The 21,288-nt window shown below is 34.8% G+C and overlaps 1 protein-coding gene and 1 pseudogene across 2 annotated transcripts in view; one reads left to right on the forward strand and one right to left on the reverse strand.

Moving 5' to 3' along the window:
* The window catches only part of ARHGAP24 (Rho GTPase activating protein 24), a 697,105-nt gene that overhangs the window by 423,965 nt on the left and 251,852 nt on the right, over positions 1-21,288 (reverse strand). The gene's annotated exons all lie outside the window — the stretch shown is intronic.
* LOC109447208 (histone-lysine N-methyltransferase SETMAR) lies at positions 7,498-8,510 on the forward strand (annotated as a pseudogene).

The following is a 21,288-nucleotide window of genomic DNA, read 5'->3' on the forward strand; positions in this document are numbered from 1 at the left end:
ATATAGATATCTAAATTAGTCTATTAAAAATACCTTGATTTGCAGGTTACTTGTTTAAGTATGCAAATATTCATATCAAGATGATTTCTCCATAGTTTTCTCTGTGGGCCATAGTATTTTGACTCTATACTGTGAGGCTAATGAAAAGAATAATTTTACACAGATATTGTACTCTAGTTAGTAAATTTGTTTCTCACAGGGACATGGTTAGCAACTCTGAAAGTATTTTATGTTATTGAAGGTTTAAGGAAATAAGTAAATATATGGTAGGAGAAAAGAGATGCATTATTTTTTTTAATGAGAACATCTAGCACACAGACCTTGGTTTCTAAATACCATTCTTCAATAAAAGAAATCTGCGTTCCTGAATGGCTGATTCGAGGGCTGGATCATAAAAAGTATCAGATGAGCCTGGAACACACTGTGGTACCAGAAAAAAAGAAGTGTTCTAAAAGTGATGGTGAATGAAGAAAGGACACAGGAGCCAAATTGAAGATTGGCCATATGGCCAAATCTGGACATTTTGAGCAACAAAATAAATACCAGTTGTAATGGATTATAGCTCATAGGTTAAAACTAATATCCATGAGTACATAATGACATAAAGGAAAGCTCCTTCTTACTGAAGAATTTTACTAAAAAATGTAGAAGGAGTGATAAAATAGAAAATCATTATTTAGCAAACACCACAGTGACAACTGTTTCAAGCAAGAAAATTTGTGGTTGAAAGTATGATGAAAAATTGGTCATTTGCACAGATGGATTTAAGTGATATTTTTAGAGCATTTTACTCCAAAGCAGCAGAATATACATTCTTTTCAAGTCCAACATGTTAGGCCACAAAACAAAGTCTCAATAAATTTGAGAACACTGAAATCACATCAAGCATATTCTCTGTCCACAATGGTATGAAACTAGAAATCAATTGCAGAAAAAAAAAAAAAAAGCCCTGAAAAACACACAGACACATGGAGGCTAAATAATGTGCAACTAAACAATAAGTGGGTTAATAATGAGATCAAGAAACAAATCAAAAGATACCTTGAGACAAATGAAAATGAAAACACAACGACCCCAAATCTATGGGACACACCGAAAGCAGTCCTAACAGAGAAATTCATGGCAATGCAGGCCTACCTAAAGAAACAAGAAAAACATCAAGTAAACAATCTAACTTTACACATAAGAGGACTGGAAAAAGAAGAGCAAACAATGGCCAGAGTGAGTACAAGGAAGGAAATAATAAAGATCAGAGTGGAAATAAATGAAAGAGGCTAAAAAATAATAATAAAATAAAAGTACAAAAGACCAATGAAACCAAGAGCTGGTTCTTTGAAAACATAAACAAAATTGATTAACCTTGAACTGGACTTATCAAGAAAAAAAGAGAAAGGACTCAAATAAATAAAATCAGAAATGAAAGAGGAGACCAGATAACGAACACCACAGAAATACAAAATAATATAAGCAAGTACTACAAGCAGCTATACACAAACAAAAAGGACAATTGAAACAAATGTGTAAATTCCTAGAAGCACACAATCTTCCAAGGCTGAATCAAATAGAAAAAGAAAATCTGAATCAACCAATTGTTATTAATGAAATCGAATCAGTAATCAACAAGCTCCCAACAAACAAAAATCCTGGACCGATGGCCTCACAGGTCAATTTTGCCAAACATTCAAACAAGAGTTAATACCTATTCTTCTCAAACTATCCCCAAAAATTCAAGATTGGGGTAGGCTCCCAAGCTCATTCTATGAGGTACCATTATCCTGATTCCAAAACTAGATAAAGATATTACAGAAAAGGAAAACTATAATCTGATATCCCTGATGAAACTAGATGCAAAAAACCTCAACAAAATATTAGCAAACTGAACTCAACAATACATTAAAAATCATACCCCATGATCAAGTGAGATTTATTCCTGGTATGTAAGGCCGGTTCAATATCCACAAATCAATTCATGTGATACACCACATAAACAAAATGGAATATAAAAATCATATAATCATATCAATGGATGCAGAAAAAGCGTTTGACAAAATCCAGCATCCATTTATATAAAAACTCACACTGAAGTGGGAAAGAGGGAACATAGCTCAACATAATAAAGACCATATATGACAAACCCACAGCTAACATCGTACTCAGTATGCTTTTCAATAGCATATTGAAATGCTAAAAGTATTCTCCTTAAGATCAGGAACAAGAAAAGGATGTCCACTTTTACCACTTTTATTCAACATAGGCCTAGCCACAGCATTCCAACAAGAAATAAAAGGCATCCAAATGGGAAAGGAAGAAGTAAAATTGTCATTATTTGCTGATGACATGATGCTATATAGAGAGAACCCCAAAGATTCCACCAAGAAACTGTTAGAACTGATAAATGCATTTAGTAACGTAGCAGAATTCAAAATTAATATTCAGAAATTGGTTTTATTTTTATACACCAATAAAAAGCTATCAGAAAGAGAAATTAAGAAAACAATCCCATTTATAATTGCATCACAAAGAAATACCTAGGAATACATTTAACAAAGGAAGTAAAGACCTGTACTAAAAAAATTATAAGACTTTGAAGAAAGAAATTAAGAAGATACAAATAAATGGAATAATATACATGCTCATGGATAGGAAGAATTAATACAGTTAAAATGTCCATACTACCCAAAGCAATCTATAGATTCAATGCAATCCCCATCAAAACACCAATGGCATTTTTCACAAAACTAGAACAAATATCCTAAAATTTACATGGAACCATAAAAGACCTCAAATAGCAATGGCAAACTTGAGAAAGAACAAAGCTCGAGGTATCATGCTACCTGATATTAAATTATACTGCAAATCCATAGTAATCAAAACAGCATGGTAGTGGCATAGAAACAGACACACAGATCAATGCAACAGAATAGAGAGCCCAAAATATTTATAAACCCATGCCTGTATGGTTATTTAATCTATGACAAAGGAAGCAAGAACATAAATTGGGGTAAAGACAGTGTTTTCAATAAATAATGCTGGGAAAACTGGACAGATAAATGCGAAAAAAAAATGAAACCTTCTTACTGCATATACAAGAATAAACTCAAAATGGATTAAAAATTTAAATGTAAGGCCTGGAACCATAAGACTGTTAGAAGAAAACATGGGTAGTAAACTCTCAGACATTACCCTTAGTAATATTTTTGCTGATATATCTCCTTGGGCAAGGGAAACAAAAGAAAAAATAAACAAATGGGACAACATCAAACAAAAAATTTTGCACAGCAAAGGAAACCATCAACAAAAAAGAAAGATATCCTCCTGAATTAAAGAAGATATTTGCCAATGATACATCTGATAAGGGGTTAACATCCACAATCTATGAAAAACTCATACAACTCAACACCAAAAAAAAAAAAAAACAAACAAAACAAACAAACAACAACAAAAAAAAAACACACAATCCAATTAACAAATAGGCAGAGGACCTAAATAGGCATTTCTCTAAAGAGGATATACAAATGGACAACAGACATATGAAAAGATGCTCAACATCACCAATCATCAGAGAAATGCAAATAAAAACCACAGTGAGATATCACCTGACACCTGTCAGAATGGTCATTATCAATAAATCAACAAACAACAAGTGCTGGTGAGGATGTGGAGGAAAGGGAACACTCATGCACTCTCGGTGGAATTGCAAATAGGTGCAGCCACTATGGAAAACAGTATGGAGGTCACTCAAATTATTAAAAATTGAACTACCTTATGATCCAGCAATTCCACTTTTAGGTATTTATTCCAAAAGAAATCCAAAACACTAATTTGAAAAGACACATATATCCCTATGTTCACTGCAGAGCTACGTATTTACAATAGCCAAAGAATGGAAACTGAAATGCCCACCAACAGACAACTGGATAAAAAAATTGTGGTACATATATACAATGGAATACTACTCTGCCATAAAAAGAATAAAATCTTACCATTTGCAACAACATGGATGGACATAGAGGATATTATGTAAATGAAATAAGTCAGACTGACAAAGACAAATGTGGAATGTAAAGAACAAAGTAAGTGAACAAACAAAACAGAAACAGACTCATAGATACAGAGAACAACCTGATGGTTACTAGATGTGAGGGAGCTTGGGGGGCTGAATAAGAAAGGTGAAGGGATTAAGAAGTACAAATTGGTAGTTACAAAAGAGTCACAGGGATATAAAATAAAGTATGGGGATACAGTCAATAATATTGTAAAATCTACGTACTATGTATAGTGTCAGACAGGTACTAGGCTTATCAGGGGGAATCACTTCATAAATTATATAAATGTCTAACCACTGCATTCTACACCTGAAACTAATATAAAATAATATTGAATATCAACTATATTTTTAAAAATTGTCACAGGGATATAACATACAACATAGGGAATATAGTCAATAATATTTTAATAACTATATACAGTGTTACATGGGTAATATGCTTATTGGGGTTATCACTTTGTGAGGTATATAAATATCTAAGCACTTAAAAAAAAAGAAAAAAGAAAAAGCGGGTCATTTACATAGTCTCAAAGTATCTCCCCACAAGATGCTTACTAATTACAAAAAGGAAACTAACAACTTAATAGTGGAGAAACCTAGCAGACCTCAGGTGAAGAATGGAAGCTAACATCGTTAGTAGACACTCTGACATCATGTGCTTCCTGATATGATAGACTGAGGAAGGCATAGGGTCATTCTACGGGACTTTTGCCAAAAATGCATAACCTGAAATTAAACATCAGAAAACCAAAATTGGGAGATATTCTCCAAAATACCTGGTCACTACTCTTCAAAAGTGTCAAGATTATATAAGACAAAGAAAGACTGAGGAATTGTCTCAAATGGGAGTAAACTGATAGACAAAACAACTAAAAATATGTGATTCCTGTTATAGCCAGAAAAAGGACATTGGTGGTACAACTGAAGAAACTTGAATAATATCTATAGATTAGTTAATAGTGTATCAAAATTAATTTCCTGGTTTTGATAACATCTAGAAAAGGTTACATAGGCATTATTTGAACTATTTTTGGAAAGTTTATGTCTAAAATTATTTCAAAATAAAATATAAATTTTAAAATGTCCTGTGGTATTGAATGGCGATCCTTTTCAACATAATTCTCAGTAATAACTAACATTTGCACCATGAAATGTTTTCTGCTACATTACCTCACTTGGTCATTATCACATTTTACAAAATATTTTAAGTGCCTTGTCACTGCAGTGAATCTCAGAACTGACTTTCAAATCCACAGTGTTTTGAACCAAGAACTAATGTAATATTTGCCAAATCAGCTGCTTATCTGGTTTTACATTTCTACAAATGCTTTATGGGGGTGGAAATAGGAAGGAAGAGTTAATAATAGGTATGCAGTAGTCCCCCTTTACCCTCAGGGATATGTTCCAAGACCCCCAGTGGATGCCTGAAACCGCAGACAGTACCAAATTCTATATATATTACGTTTTTCCTATACATACATACCTATGATAACGTTTAAAAATTAGGCAGTGTAAAACAATAACTAATAATAAAATAGAACAATTATAACAATATATAGTTATGCATATGAAGTTATGTAAATGTGGACTCTCTCTCAGTTACCAGATAACAGATCTGGTAACCGAGACAGCTACCAGGTGACTGAATGAGCGGGTAGCACACACAGCTTGGATACACTGAACAAAGGTAGGATTTATGTTTTGGGCAAGATTGCATCACGCCACTAAGAACAGCAGGCAATTTAAAACTTATGAATTATTTCTGGAATTTTCCGTTTAATATTTTCAGACTAAAGTTGACCACGGGTAACCAAACCCTTGGAAAGCTAAATCGCAGATAAGGGGAGGACTACTGTACAACAGTTCGTTCAAGGAATTTGGGATAGTTAAAGTGGATTATTTAGTACATGGATTCACCCCAAGTGAACAAAAACAATAAGCAATGTAGTATATCCTGGAAATGCGTAACTGAAGAAGAAAGAGAGCCAGATAAACACCATGAACAACAATAATATGAAGGGCTATGGGAAGAAAACAAGAAACTGATATTGCAAGTTTCTAGGGTGAGAAAGATAAAACAAAAGAAAATGCAGGGAATCAAATTGAAAGAAAGAGAAAAGATGGGAAAAAATGGCTTGAGAAAGGACAGAAGCAACACATTGAACTTCAAAGAAGAAAGTGCCTATCATTTTGAATTAGAACAAAAGTGAATGCGCTGTGGATGTGGTGGCTAGCTCACAGCTGTCACCTGCTCAATACAGTTTCAAGTCCATCAGAATTAAGAATATGAATCAGCTGAAACTTCTAAGGGAATTTAAGGTGGATTCTACTGAGATGGCATTGCAGACACCCAGAGGCACTGGAAGTTGTCGTCACAGGACAGGCTTTGGTCTTCTGGTTGACCATGTACTCTGGCCAGTGTCTTTCTTAGACCAAGAAGCAACTGTAGATTCATAGCAAAAGTCTAGATGAAAACACCAGCTCCAAGACCCCCAGTAAGTACTTAATCCACTCCAAATCTCTCTAGGGACCCCTGCCTAGCATCACTGCTCTCTTTAGTCTGGTTTCCACACAGCCAAGAGGGTGTGAACAGACTCCAGGAGTCTTGGTGATTTCAAGATAACAGTTAAGCTGAAATACAGCCTACTGACTTAATATAAACAAGTGAAAAAGTCACAGAACACAGTAATTGGCAATTAATAGCTGAAGAGACTAGTTTCCATTACTTATTTTTGTAGTCATAATCTGAATATGATATTTAAAACCAAACAAAAAATTATCAGAAGAAATGAGAGAGAACAAAACTGTTATTTTCTCAACATTTCATTTTACATGGAGGAATGTACCAAACCAGCCATTAAGGAACTAAAAATAAACAATTATAAACTAAAAACAGTCATTAATTATGAAAAACTAATCAACTTAAAATTAGTCTATGAAAGCATTATTTTTAAATGATAAATTGCAAGACATTTAATATCAGGCCTGATTTAGTCAAAACTTTGAAGAGAATAAAGCAAGATAACAGGGTAATTGATCAACCCAGAATACCAAGTTTTGTACTAACCCTTATAAATACCATTCACTGTTGGATAAAAAAAAAAAATCAGCTGTGCTTGAATATCAGAAAAATGTTAAACTAAACAAATCTAGTATTAATAAAAGGCATACTGGAGTCTGCAAGAAGAAACATTAGTGTGGGACTACAAACATAAAGATTCAAAAATCTGAGACTCAAAATTATATCAGATGGTCTTAATGGGGAAACAATTCATTAATTGTTGGTGCAAAAGTAATGGCAGTTTTTACATTGTTAAAATTTGCCATTTGATATTGGAATACATTCTTAAATAATGTGGTTATGTTATATATCATTTTAATGCTCACTTCTCGCTTTATGTTTTTGCTAATGACATTACTTGCTGTTGAATTTATATTTATTTTAAACTATGGACATTATGTTAGACAAAAAGCAAATTCAAGCGATTTTCTTATTCGAATTCAAAATGTGTCATAAAACAGCATAGACAATTTGCAACATCAACAACACATTTGGCCCAGGAACTGCTAATGACCATACAGTGCAGTGGTTATTCAAGAAGTGTGGCAAAGGAGACCAGAGCCTTGAAGAGAGGAGTGCAGTGGCCGGCCCTGGGAAGTTGACAACAACCAATTGAGAGCAAGCAACGAAGTTACAACTACATGAGAAGTTGCCAAAGAATTCAACATCGACTGTTCTACAGTCGTTCGGCATTTGAAGCAAATAGGAAAGGTGAAAAGGCTCGATAACTGGGTGCCTCATAAGCTGACAGCAAATCAAAAAAATCATCGTTTTGAAGTGTCGCCTTCTCTTATTCTATGCAACAACAACGAACCATTTCTCAATCAGATTAGGAAGTGCAATGAAAAGCGGATTTTATACAACTGGTGATGACCAGCTCAGTGATTGGACCGAAAAGAAGCTCCAAAGCACTTCCCAAAGCCAAACTTGCACCAAAAAAAAAAGTCATGGTCACTGTTTGGTGGTCTGCTGATCCACTACAGCTTTCTGAATCTCGGTGAAAACATTACATCTGAGAAGTATGCTCAGCAAATCAATGAGATGCACCGAAAACTGCAGTGCCTGCAGCTGGCATTGGTCAACAGAAAGGGCCCAATTCTTCTCAACGACAATGCCCGACTGCACATCTCACAATCAACGCTTCAAAAGTGGAACAAACTGGTCTACGAAGTTTTGCCTCATCCACCACATTCACCTGACCTCTTGCTAACCGACTACCACTTCTTCAAGCACCTCGACAACTTTTTGCAGGGAAAATGCTTCCACAACTAGTAGGATGCAAAAAATGCTTTCCAAGAGTTCATCGAAACCCAAAGCACGGATTTTTACATTACAGTAATAAACAAACTTATTTCTTGTTGGCAAAAATGTGTTGATTGTAATGGTTCCTATTTTGATTAATAAAGATGTGTTTGAGCCTAGTTATTAGGTTGGTGCATAAGTAATTGCAGTTTAAAAGGTAAAAATAATTGCAAAAACTACAATTACTTTTGCACCAACCTAATAAATTATACAATAATGAAAGTTTTTATGATATAATGCCACACAAATTCTGTTTCAGAAAAAAAAAAATTCCAGAAAAGAATTTCAAATAAGCTATCAAATACTAGTTAGGGGCCACTCATCCACCATAAACAAAAAGTGCTACATCCATAGACCTGCAGAGGTAAATGCATCATTTAATAGGAGTTGGGGCTACCAGGTTAATCCTTTTTCCAAAAGCTGCCAAACGTTCTATGGCTGAATTGTTTATTACAGTTCTTAACAGTAAAAAAATAATGGTGCTTCCTTGCCTCTGATTAAAATCAATTACAGCACCAAATTCAGCCTCTCAGAAAGCAGGCAGGTAAACTGTTTCCTGTATGAACTCACTCTAAAGAGAATTCTCTGGAAATGTAACAATGGAATAACAGGAAGTTGCAAGGTAAAAGAACGACCAAATTAAGCAAAACAGCTAATACTTTTGTTTCAAATCAAAGGTCTGATTTAAGATAAAAATGTATCCTGGTTCATTGGAAATAACACGCCAGAAGCCTTCTACGCCTGCCTTCAAGTCTATAAACACAGTCCTCATTATCTTGGTTACAATTTATGAGTCAACATTGGTATCAGAAATCAATCTCCAATCTCTTAAGCAGTCACAGGATGTGTTCCCTGACAACCCTGACAAACAGCAGCACCAGCTGTAATTCAGCATATTCCAGACAACTAGGAAATATCACCAGCAATTTTAGTGCATTCCACCTTAACATCACACATGTATTTATTCCTTCTCTCCCTCTCCCTCTCCTTCTCCCTCTGTCTCCCCCTCTCTCCTTCTGTCCCTCTCTCCCTCCCCTCCCTTCTCCCGCCTCCATTCCCACCCCCTCCAGGCTCATGGTAATATGACCTTTACATATCATTTATTCTTTCTGAATTATTACTTCACATTAATAACACAGCTCATAAATTATATACATGAATTGCTTGGCATTTCCACAAAATAATTCAATATAATTTTATTTCACTTAATGGCTCTAAGACATTAAGAAAATCTTTATTACATCAAACAAACAGAAAACAGCAGAAAAAAGATGCCACTACTATTACTGCTATGCATTTGCTCAGTATTATTTGCTAAACACATAAGGACTAACCCTCACAAGCCACTAGTGTCCTATTCTTGCTTGAAAATAAATACATTAGAAGGAGAGTCCCATATGTGATACCACTGAGCCACATGCAAAAGTCTCAAGGAAGTCTAAGCCCTTAGTATTATCTCTTTGGAGATACAGAAGTAACCCCATTTTCTCTGAGATCGCATCCTACACTTCAGAACCGCCTGCAGAGGTATGTGGAACAGCATGCTGTGGCATCCCGTAGCTCAGTGGCACACAGGTCTCACCTTGCTCCTGATAAAGAGTCTGTCTCCACCAGCTGAGCCTCGGGCAGCACAGCAAATGTGCCCTATTCGTCCTCCCCCGCTTCAGAAAGGAGCCCCTCACAGCCTTCAAGCCCCAGGTCAGGGCTTCTGTCAGGGAAGCTAAGGATACTCCTCGGAATGTTCCACAAATTAAACAGCAGAGGATGGGACCGCAAACAGTGAGATAATAAAAGCACTGCCCAGAAAGAATTCTCCGTTTCTCAGCTTTACATAGCAGTTACCATGAGCCAAAGCCTCTTCCCCTGCCTCCATTCTCTCACTCACCTTCAATGATTATTTGACTCAAGGCAGTGCTTTTAATCTCTTTAGAGATTAAGCAGTTTTTTTTAATTCTTGTTTTTGTTTTCTGCATGAAATATCTTAACTGTTAAATAACATCAGGCTTCCTTATTCTTTGTGTTTCAGGACTATGAACAGCATAAAATAAGAGAACAATATACAATGAAGACTGAATTGAATGAAAATCTACAGTGTATTGATAACATTCATATTAAGTGGGTTGGACATAATTAATATTATTACAAAGAATTAGCTTAAAATCTACCAAAACCACAAAGTATTACAAATTACACCTTGATTTTAATCTGGTATATTTTCCAGCTGCCTTCAAGGTTAATCTAGGCTTAGTAAACATGCTTTTTAAAATGTTAGTTACAGATACACTTGCTCTTTTCTCAGCCATAATTCCTCACCTAAACAATAGAACACAGAAAATCATGAGTGACTCTTTTTCAGCTTTGCCAGATGGTACTTAACGAGTACCTTTCTAGTTGTAGAGGGGAGGAAATAATTCATTATATGCACTGGATGCCTTTGGGTTTAATTTTAATTTTATTTGTAATTTTTTTTTTAATTTTTACTTTTTAGTTTTAATTGATTTTTTTAATTTTTAATTTTTTTAAATGTCAAAATTTTTCAATTTAATTTTTAAAATTGTTTTTAATTTTTAAATTGGGTTTAATTTAGCATTTGAGTTTGAGTTGTCCCGGGGAAAGGTGATGAGGGCAGTGGGGTAGAAACACCAATCATCAAAAATCAAGAGCCTGGTCTTGTCCTGACTGTATTCTGGGGCAAATCTCCTGAATCACTTTGGACTCATTTTCCATATTAAAGATTGAATTAAGATGGTTATAGCTATTTTCTAAGTGGACTTTTGTTCTGATGTCCAATAAATTCATTCTAAGGGGAATATAGCATATAACCTTCAATTTGTTAATAGTGGAGAGGTCTTGTATAGATAATGAACATGAAAGAATGCCCAAAACATTTTTTAATTGTGCAATTTCAATCTTCTCCTGAAATCTAAATTTTTACCAAATTTATAGTAAAAGAAAAGTTACACATTTCAATATCACCTCCTTTCCCCCCTTCTCCTCCAGAGGTAGTAGTGCCTAGATTTACCAAAGAAAGGAGAAGCAGGGGTTCTCTCTCTTTCACTCTTGGAAAATATCAAGTTGGCTTTGATTTGCTAGACAAGAATTTTATCTGTACAGCACTTTTATACTAGCAATATCTGAGAGCTGAATATAAGCAGTATTTTTAAAATACATTAACAATCCAAGGACTTGACAAATGCAAGAAGAAAGATGAGAGAAAAGAATTTTAAGAAAATGATCCTGTGATTTAAGTGATTCCAAAGCAAAATTCACCTCAAATTTGAAAATGTTACCAGGGTTTTTGGGACAGCCCTGGATGACTCACTCTTGCTGAATGGGCTCTTTCCTTAATCTGACCAGGAAGTGCCAAGCCAAGTGCAGAAGGAGGCCAGAGGAGAAACAGGAAGTACTCATCATCATACAGAGAGCTGTTAAGGAGGTGGTATATCTTATAATAGAGAATCAAATTTATGCATTTAATGCCTTAATCGTGGCATTTATTTGAACACAAGAAATATCTAGTTACATTGAATGGAAACTTCTGCATGCCATTTCATTAAAAATATGGCTGTCATCAGAAAACTAGTAACTTCATACTCTAAGGAACTATTCTTAGTATGTCTTCAAGTTATATTTGTAGACTGTACTAACAGAGCTGAGATTTTTACTGCTTTTCTTCCTGCATAGTCAATATATAGTGCAGGGAACTGGGGGGTGTTCTCTCCCATGTATCATGAACACCAGTTGTCATCTAAGAATAGATATTGTTTGCATTTGTGTTACTGAAACAGCAGAAAGTATATGACTTTTTCCAATTTCCCAGATGACTGTAAAATATGAAGTTAAAACTCTGTCTTTTATTTTCAATAGCTAGTTTCTCAATAGGGATATTCTTGGCACTTGGGGAGGGAAAACTCTTTGTAATAAGTGACCATCACACACATTACAAGACGTAAGGCATTCTTCATCTCTGGAGACTAAATGCCAGTAGCTTCACCCAATCATTGTGATGACCAAAAACAACCTGATGAATTTTTAAATGCCTCCTAAGGAATAGTCCATCCATGCACCCAAACCACAGCTGACGAAAGCCAGTCCACTGGCACATGAAACTTGTCAAGGTAAGGTTGAGCTAAACTTTTTCATGTAATCTATATGGCTTCCACATCCTCACTCCTCTATAAAATCAAACATCCATTTTTTTGAGCCCTGCCAATACATACACGTAGCCACGTTCTTATCAAAATGGCTCAAAAGAAACACATTACCATTTATCAACAGAGACTTATTCAAGACTGGAACAATCTTAGAAAGTATACAGATAAAGGAGACTAAAGTCCAGAAAAAGTGATTTGCCTGAGTTCACAGATGCTAATTAATACCAGAAGAAGAATCAGAGCACACATCCTCCTAGCTGTTTTCTCTTTCCACTCTTCTCCAACTGTAGAATGAAAGTAGAGAAGGACCTTTCAAAACATCTCTTAAGCTACTGTTTAAATATGAATTTTACCTGTAGTGAGCCAGCAAGTAGACTTTCTTACTCTTGAAATTCATTTTTCCTGAAACTTTTGTCCTGAAAAATATTTTCATATACTACTAAGAACTTACTTTAGAAAAGTTAATATGTACCTATTGAAAAGCTGCCTTTTAAAAATCCAAGTTAATATTTTTTTAAATGGAAAAGAAAGCCCTCAACTCTTCTCTAGTGAATCTGGATGCTGTGTTTTCAAAGAGGTTAAGTTCTTAAAATGAAAATACCCTCTGCTCAAAAACCAAATACAATAGTAAATTAAATTTAATAATAAACAAAGGCTGATCAACACAACATTACTTGCTCGCTTTTTAAAGTAATGGTATACAATCAATAAATACCTTAAACACATTCCCAGGGTAAAAATTTATATCACTTCCATTTTTACCAAAAAATCTTTTTATCATTAGTATTAGTTTCACATTGATTAGATTGTCAATACCTTGCCTATATGTGCTTTTCAAAATATCTCAATTAGTGAAATATTGAGTAGAGACTTTTATGCGTTTTAAATTCCTAATTTTACAGCTGTCAGGCATCTGAATTATCATTAAAATGTTTCAAACTGAACACAACTTAGATATTCAGGGCTCAGGGATACTCACAAAGAATGGTAAGTTTTTATCTTGTAGTTTTAGAAGAAAGTACATCTGTGGGACTATGTACTATGTACCCTTGTACTATGAGCAGGCAGCACAGAAAAATAGGAAACAAACAAACAACCAAAAAAATAGAGGTAATAACTAATAACAAAACCAGTCACACAACACAGGACAGCATTCTGTGGGGAATGAAAATCTTTAGTCAATACAATACACATGTACTTTTTTTTTCTAATTAAAGTTTATTGGGCTGACAATGGCTAGTCAAGTTACATATGTTTCAAGTATACAATTCTGTAATACATCCTCTATATATCACATTGTGTGTTCACCACCCAGAGTCCGTTCTCCTTCCGTCCGTTTACCCTCTTCTACCACCTCCCTCCCCTCTTACCCTCTGGTAACCACTAAACTATTGTCTATGTCTGTCAGTTTTTGTTTCTCTGTTTGTTTGTCTTGTTCCTTTGTTGTTTTCAGTTTCATATACCACATATCAGTGAAATCATATGGTTCTCAACTTTTTCTGTCTAGCTTATTTTGCTTAGATCTCAAGATCCATCCAGTACTATGCACTTTTAACCACTCTTAAGTAATTTAATATACCCTTACCTTGTTTTTCACTATTTCCAAATGCCCCTTTTGATCATGTAATTGTCCTTAATCACCTGGAGGTTGGGCCCTGGTAGGGCTCAGTAAATTTGCATTCCTAACAAGTTCCCAAGTAAAGGTGATGCTGCTGGTTCTGGGACCACACACTGAAAAATCCTGCTTCAAAACATTTTTAGTACCTTTTTTTGACAGCTACCAACAATCAGAAGTACATTTTGTTTTTCACTTTTACCCAGTGTTCAAGATGCACATACACACGAAAACGGAAATTAAAACATATGGAACAATTATTACTTTTACTACATATAATGAACCCTGATTTATTTCTATTCCACTCTGTGCTATTTTATTCCTTTTCACTGAAAAACATTGATCATGAACCATTAATTTGATTTCATGATCCCTGATAGGTCGAGACTTACAGTTTGAAAAATAGTGCCCAGGACTCTCATGTTCATCATTTAATTTAATAATAATAACTGTTGACAGGTATTGACAGTTACCAGGTGCCAGATACTCTTTCAGTCTCTTTACAGGCATCGTTCACTTCATAAATTAAGAACTCATAATAATGCTATGAAGTAGGTATTATTAAATGCCCAATTCACAGAGAGGAAATCTGTGGTTCAAAGTTAATGCAACTTGATTAAGGTCACAGGTTTGCTATCCGAGCCAGGATAGAAAACAGGTCTAATTCCAGAACATAATAGCAAAGATTGCCCTGTTGGAGTGAGATATTTTAGTTTTGAATCCCAATCTACCACTTAGTGGCTGTGTGATTTCGGTAAGTTCCTAAGTCTCTCGAAGTTTCAGTTTCCCCATCTATTAAAGAGAGGTAATAATAGGGCCTACTTACTTGGGAGCTGTGAGCATTAAAGGAGATAACCCACCACAAGTGCTTGGCATACCTGGCACATAGTAAGACTTCAATAATTGTTACTTATTATCAGACAGAGACTGAATTTTCAATTGCCACATCATCCACTACCTCCCTTCCCTTGGCTTCAAGTTCCCACTGCTGTCTCTGGAATTGCCTTTTCTCCTGATTCCTTGGCTTCTAACATTTGTTATCCTATGACCTTACCTCTGCCCTTCTCTCATCCATCCTCCTCCAGCAGGGGTTCTCAACACTCCTCACCCAGACAATTCCTTGTGTCTCCACCTGTCTCTAGGCACCAAAGACCAACGCTCCCCTATCAAACCTGCTAATCTGAACCTAACACCATAGATACAGAAAAAGTATTCCATGATGAACGTGTGAGTTGTTACCAAAAAAAATGAAGTTTCTTTTTTTTTTTTTAATGAAGTTTCTAATCAGCAAATCACAAATGTGAGAAGGCTGAGGCCTTCTGGAGACCCCATAGATGCCTTTATATAAAATCATCAACGTTGCATTTGACCATTTCACAATAACGATTAATCCATAATGGGATACAAAACACAAAATGGAACTCTAAAGGTGACACTCATGTAAAAATCCTAGGTTTTTTAAAGCCTCTTTTGACTTCCCTGGATGATCTTCTCTTGCTGGGAATTCCTTCATATGAGAAGTTTTAAAACCAGATATTCCCAGCACAATAAAACAATCAAAGACCACCCTTCAAGGAGAATGGAGAATCCTCTTCTTTAGGAATCTACAAACAGGAGTGTGATCCACTCCAATAATTCCTGGGATAAATGACTGGAATTCCTGGGATAAATGACTAAGAAATATTGGCTTGGAAATCTCTTTCCCAATTGCTCCTTTCATTTCTTTGTGCCCAGTGAGTACTGCCACTGCTAACTCAACTTTTCTCCCCTTCTCAGTTGCTATGCCCAACAAAATCATCCTTTCCTTCTATCTTTCAACTTTCCCAAGTTAATTCTCTAGTCCTCAGACCAAGGACAACTTGTCCCTTTTTTACTTCTCTACTTCCATCAATCACTCACAGTATTCCCGGGGCATGTGTCCCCATGTCTGCGATAAGTAATGGGGATGGGTCACTGAAGCTCCATGGACTTTGTTTTCCACTTACCTCTCACTAGAAAATAAACAAAGTCTGGCCAGGCTGATCACTATAGGTTGATTCAGTTACTGACCTGTGGTAGCTGGAGTTCTTTTCTCACAAGAGAATCTTGATAGTGGAAACCCATCCCAGGAGTCCCAACACATCAGCATAAGAATTCTGTCATCTAAAAGAACCACAAGAGATCCCAGACAAAAAAAAGCTAAAGGAGTTCATCATCCTCAAACCAGTGTACAAGAAATGTTAAAGGACTTCTTTAAGAAGAAGAAGAAAAATATCAAATATATAAATAATAAAACGGCAGTAACCTATCAATAATTACCTTAAATGTAAATGGATTAAATGCTCCAATCAAAAGATATAGGGTGGCTGAATGGATAAGAAAACAAGACCCATACATATGTTGCCTACAAGAGACCCACTTCAGATCGAAAGACACTCACAGACTGAAAGTAAAAGGATAGAAAAAGAGATTTCATGCAAATGAAAACAAAATAAAGCTAGGGTAGCAATAATTATACCATACAAAATAGACTTCAAAACAAATGCCATAACAAGAGACAAGGAAGGACCCAGCAATCCAACTTCTGGGTATTTATCCAAAGAAACCCAAAACATTAATTTGAAAAGACATACGCATTCCTATAGTCACTGCAGCATTATTTACAATAGTCAAGATATGGAAGCACCCCAAGTGTCCATCGATAGACAAATGGATAAAGAAGATGTGGTACATATATACCATGTTTCCCCAAAAATAAGACCTAGCCGGACAATCAGCTCTAATGCGTCTTTTGGAGCAAAAATTAATATAAGACCCGGTCTTATTTTACTATAATATAAGACCGAGTCTTATATAATATAATATAATATAATATAATAATAATATAATATAATATAAGGCCGGGAATAACATAACATAACATAACATAACATAAATATAATACCAGGTCTTATATAAGACTGAGTCTTATCTTAATTTTTGCTCCAAAAGATGCATTAGAGCTGACTGTCTGGCTAGGTCTTATTTTCGGGGGGAAATGGTACAATGCAATATTATTCAGCCATAAATAAGTGTGAAATCTTGCGCCTTGCAACGACATGGATGGACCTATGATGATAAGTGAAATAAGTCAAACAGAGAAAGACAAATATCATATGATTTCACTTATATGTGGAATCTAAAATACAAAATAAACACACAAAACAGAAACAAACTCATAGATACATAAAACATTTTTATGGTTACCAGATGGGAGGAGAGTTGGGGGAATGGGTGAAAAAGGGGAAGGGATTAAGATTTACAAATTGCCAGTTATAAAAACAGTCACGGGATAAAGAAGTTGTGGTATATATATATATATATACAATGGAATACTAGTCTGCCATAAGAAAAGATGAAATAGTGTCATTTGTAACAACATGGATGGCTCTTGAGATTCTTACGCTGAATGAAATAAGTCAGACGGAAAAAGTCGAGAACCATATGATTCTAGTGATATATGGTATATGAAACTGAAAACACAAAAGAATGAGACAAAAAAATGGAGAAACAAAAACTCATAGACACAGACAATAGTTTAGGGGTTACCACAGGGTAAGGGGGGAGGGAGGTGATAGATGAGGGTAAAGGGGATCAAATATATGGTGATGGAGAGAGAACTGACTCTGGGTGATGAACACACAATGTGATATATAGATGATGTATTACACAATTGTATACCTGAAATCTATGTAACTTTATTAACAACTATCACATCAATAAACTTTAATTAAAAAAAACAGTCATGGGGATGTAAATACAGCATAGAGAATATAGTAAATACTACTATAATAACTATGTGTGGTGTTCGATGGCTACTAGATTTATCGCGATCATTTCATAAGCTATATAAATGTCTAATCACTATGTTGTATACCTGAAACTAATATAACATTTAATGTCAACTATAATTGAAAAATAGAAAATTATTTTTAAAGAATAAAATGTATACATATACAGTCATGGAAAATCTCCCTAAAATCAGGTTTGTGACACTGCACACAAAGGGAATCAGTAGAACATGTATAGTCTAATTCTGCCACTGATTAGCTATACAACACAATGAAAGGCACTTACTTTCTCTTCACCTCAGTTTTATGAACTGTAATAAATAAATAAATAAACAAACACCACAAGAGAGCTCCAAGGCTAGTTTGTAGAGATCATGTTGAGACCAGGGTCTATAGCGTATGTCAAATCCATGGAACATACAGATTATGATTCTAAAATTAATAACTGGAGAGAAAAGCACTGACAGGAAGGTCACATAGTAAAAATAGCAGACTATTTGAATTCAAGTAGCCCTGATTTTGATTCTCAACTCTGTATTCCTTACTAACTATATTATTTTGAGTAAAGTTATTTATCTCTCCGAGTCTAAACATTCTCATACAATGAGAATAATAATATCTGAATTAGATATAACATAGCTTACTTCTAGAATTATGAAGTATTTCTAGCTACTTCTGGAATTACGAATAATATATGAAAAACAACTCATGGAGTGTTTAGTACTTAGTAAGTACTTAATTCATTAGAGTGAGTATCATTATGAGAGTCTGTGATACTCAGAGAAAATTTTCAGAACAAAATCAGAGCTATTTCCCCCCCTTGGGGAACCTGAAAAATTACTTTGTTTTTCTGAAACTCAATTTGACGAGTGGAAAACAGCCCTAATTACAGCTCCATGATCCTCGATTTATTGATAGATTTCATTTGTAAGGAAAAAAAGGCATTTTCTTATTTCTCAGAGATATTCCTAAGATCACTCTACTATACATTTTTGATACACATATTAAAAAGAACTTATGTGTTTGGTCTTGTATCTACTTTCAAAATATCTCATACATTATTTTCCTTCTAAGAATTTCAAGAAATGTAACATTTGGGGCAAGGCCATTTTATACATCAGGGAAGTGTGAAAACAATACCTAGAATGTTTCAAGGAACCACAAAAATGATCTGGAAAAATTACTGGTTATAAAATACTAGCCTGAAACTACAAAACAGAAATTTATAAATATTTAACTACAAGTCTAAAAGAAGTAAAATATATATATATATAATGAAGGTCATTCAACCTATTTTCATAATGAATTTGAATTAAATAGTATTGGTATGGTATGTCCACTAAAATAAAGCTTTTAAAAGTTTGCAAATCATGTAATCAGAACACCTTGACTTGATGCAATTGAGCATCAAGTTTAGTTCTGAGCTTCTTTGATGACAAGCCAAAATTTCTTAGTCTCCTTTTTCTGCTAATAAAAGAAACAACAGCGGCTAATTAGAACAGACACACTTTTTAAAGCAGTGAAAACAAAGATGAATTTACTGAGATCTTTACATAAGGAATATTGAAATACATAACAAAAAGTGCCAAGATATTTTCCATGAAACCCATCACTTTTATATTGACTTTCAGTAAAAAATAGTTATATTAAAGCACAGTGTAATGAAGATAATGTAACCAAAAGGTGTTGTAATGTGATTAGGGTAGGCACATTTGTGGGCATGTTATTTGATAAAAACAGAGAGCATGGAAGGTTGCGAAACCCTAGTAGACTATTACTCTTAAATATCCATGCTTGTTCTTCCAGCCTTCTCAGAGATATTATATTAGAGCAACTTGAACTTAAGATCCCTGACTAATGCCAGAAACACAAGTATGCATTCTTGATTGAAAAATATCCACATGCTAAATAGCAGGTATGCAAATGACAAAGGTATCACTGCTCTGACAATGAAATGAGCCCACTTGTATTTTGGCTCAAATGGAGTGAAACCCCACCTTATTATGTATGTTAGGCAGCAGAAATTGCTGTGGGAAAAGACAGTGTTTTTTTCAGAAAGATACCTCAGATTTGCCTAAGTACTCAAATGAGACAAAAAGATCAATATATACGAATAAGTAACATGAAAGAAGGTGCCCCTCTGAATTGCCTCCTCTGCATCCACCTCCATATTCTCCTTCAGTTATATCCAATTTCCCCAAGCGCTAACATTCAAGATAATTATTAGTCAAAATTAGTATTTCTATTTTGTTTGAGTAATTAAGATTACTGCCCATTTCACAGGCAACAGAATCTTCAAATTTAACTATATTACTAGTCCTCATCACAGCCAAATCCAAGACCTCCCACTGGGATTACAGATTTTATAGTATTATATAAAAAAGCAATTGTGGAAAATGTATTATCTTTCATCTCAAGAATACTTTGTGATTTCCAAAAGAAAAAGATGATTTCAGAGTAGTTTTTTTGTTATGTTTTGATTTTGCTTTATAATTGCAAACGCACAATGTTTCATCTATTGTAGGAATTAAATAGGCATGTGTGGACTAGTCTGGAAAGTGAATCATGTTTTGTAGCATTATTACTTTTGCAAAATGAACTGTGAGTCCAAATAGACATTTTTCAAATGGACCTTTGGGAAATAACTATCTGCATAAATTGGAGTCCACTAGTACTTTATTCATTCATGACTCTGCTTACTCATTTATTAAGGAAACTTTAACAGATGTCTACTATGTATTTCAGATACTGGGCTGGGCACTAGGGCACAGGTGAGTCCCCCATCACCAATATACCCATTAAGGAACTCACTGTAGTTGGTTGTGGGAGAGACACATAAAAATTAATATTCAAAGTATGCTCAAAAACCATAGAATCAGACATGATAAAATGATTAATTTTTCCTGCATGAAATTGGGTAAATTCTACAAAAAGAAATTCCACTTGCAGTGGACCATGAAGACTCAAGAGGGACTTTCCAGGAAAAGGGAATTCCAGGAGAATGAAAATTGGTGAAATCAAAAGTGTGAACAGTGAGGGGAAGAGAAAGCTAAAAAGGAAGAGCTTTGAAGAGCTCTGAGTCGCTAAAGAGTTTAGAGTTCATGTTTTAGGTCACCAGGATCCACCTTTAGAACAAGGGACTGACACAATTAGATCTGCACTTTATAAAGATTGATTGCAGCAATGCCACCGTAGAATGAAGATGCTATTTAAAAGCACACATGTTCACAATAACCTCCAAAAACTTAACATTCTCTGACTCTTCATCACAATAATAATTTCACTTCCAAATGTGCTTT

The sequence above is a fragment of the Rhinolophus sinicus genome, linkage group LG02 (genome assembly GCF_036562045.2).
Source record: "Rhinolophus sinicus isolate RSC01 linkage group LG02, ASM3656204v1, whole genome shotgun sequence".
In the NCBI taxonomy this organism is placed as follows: Eukaryota; Metazoa; Chordata; class Mammalia; order Chiroptera; family Rhinolophidae; genus Rhinolophus; species Rhinolophus sinicus.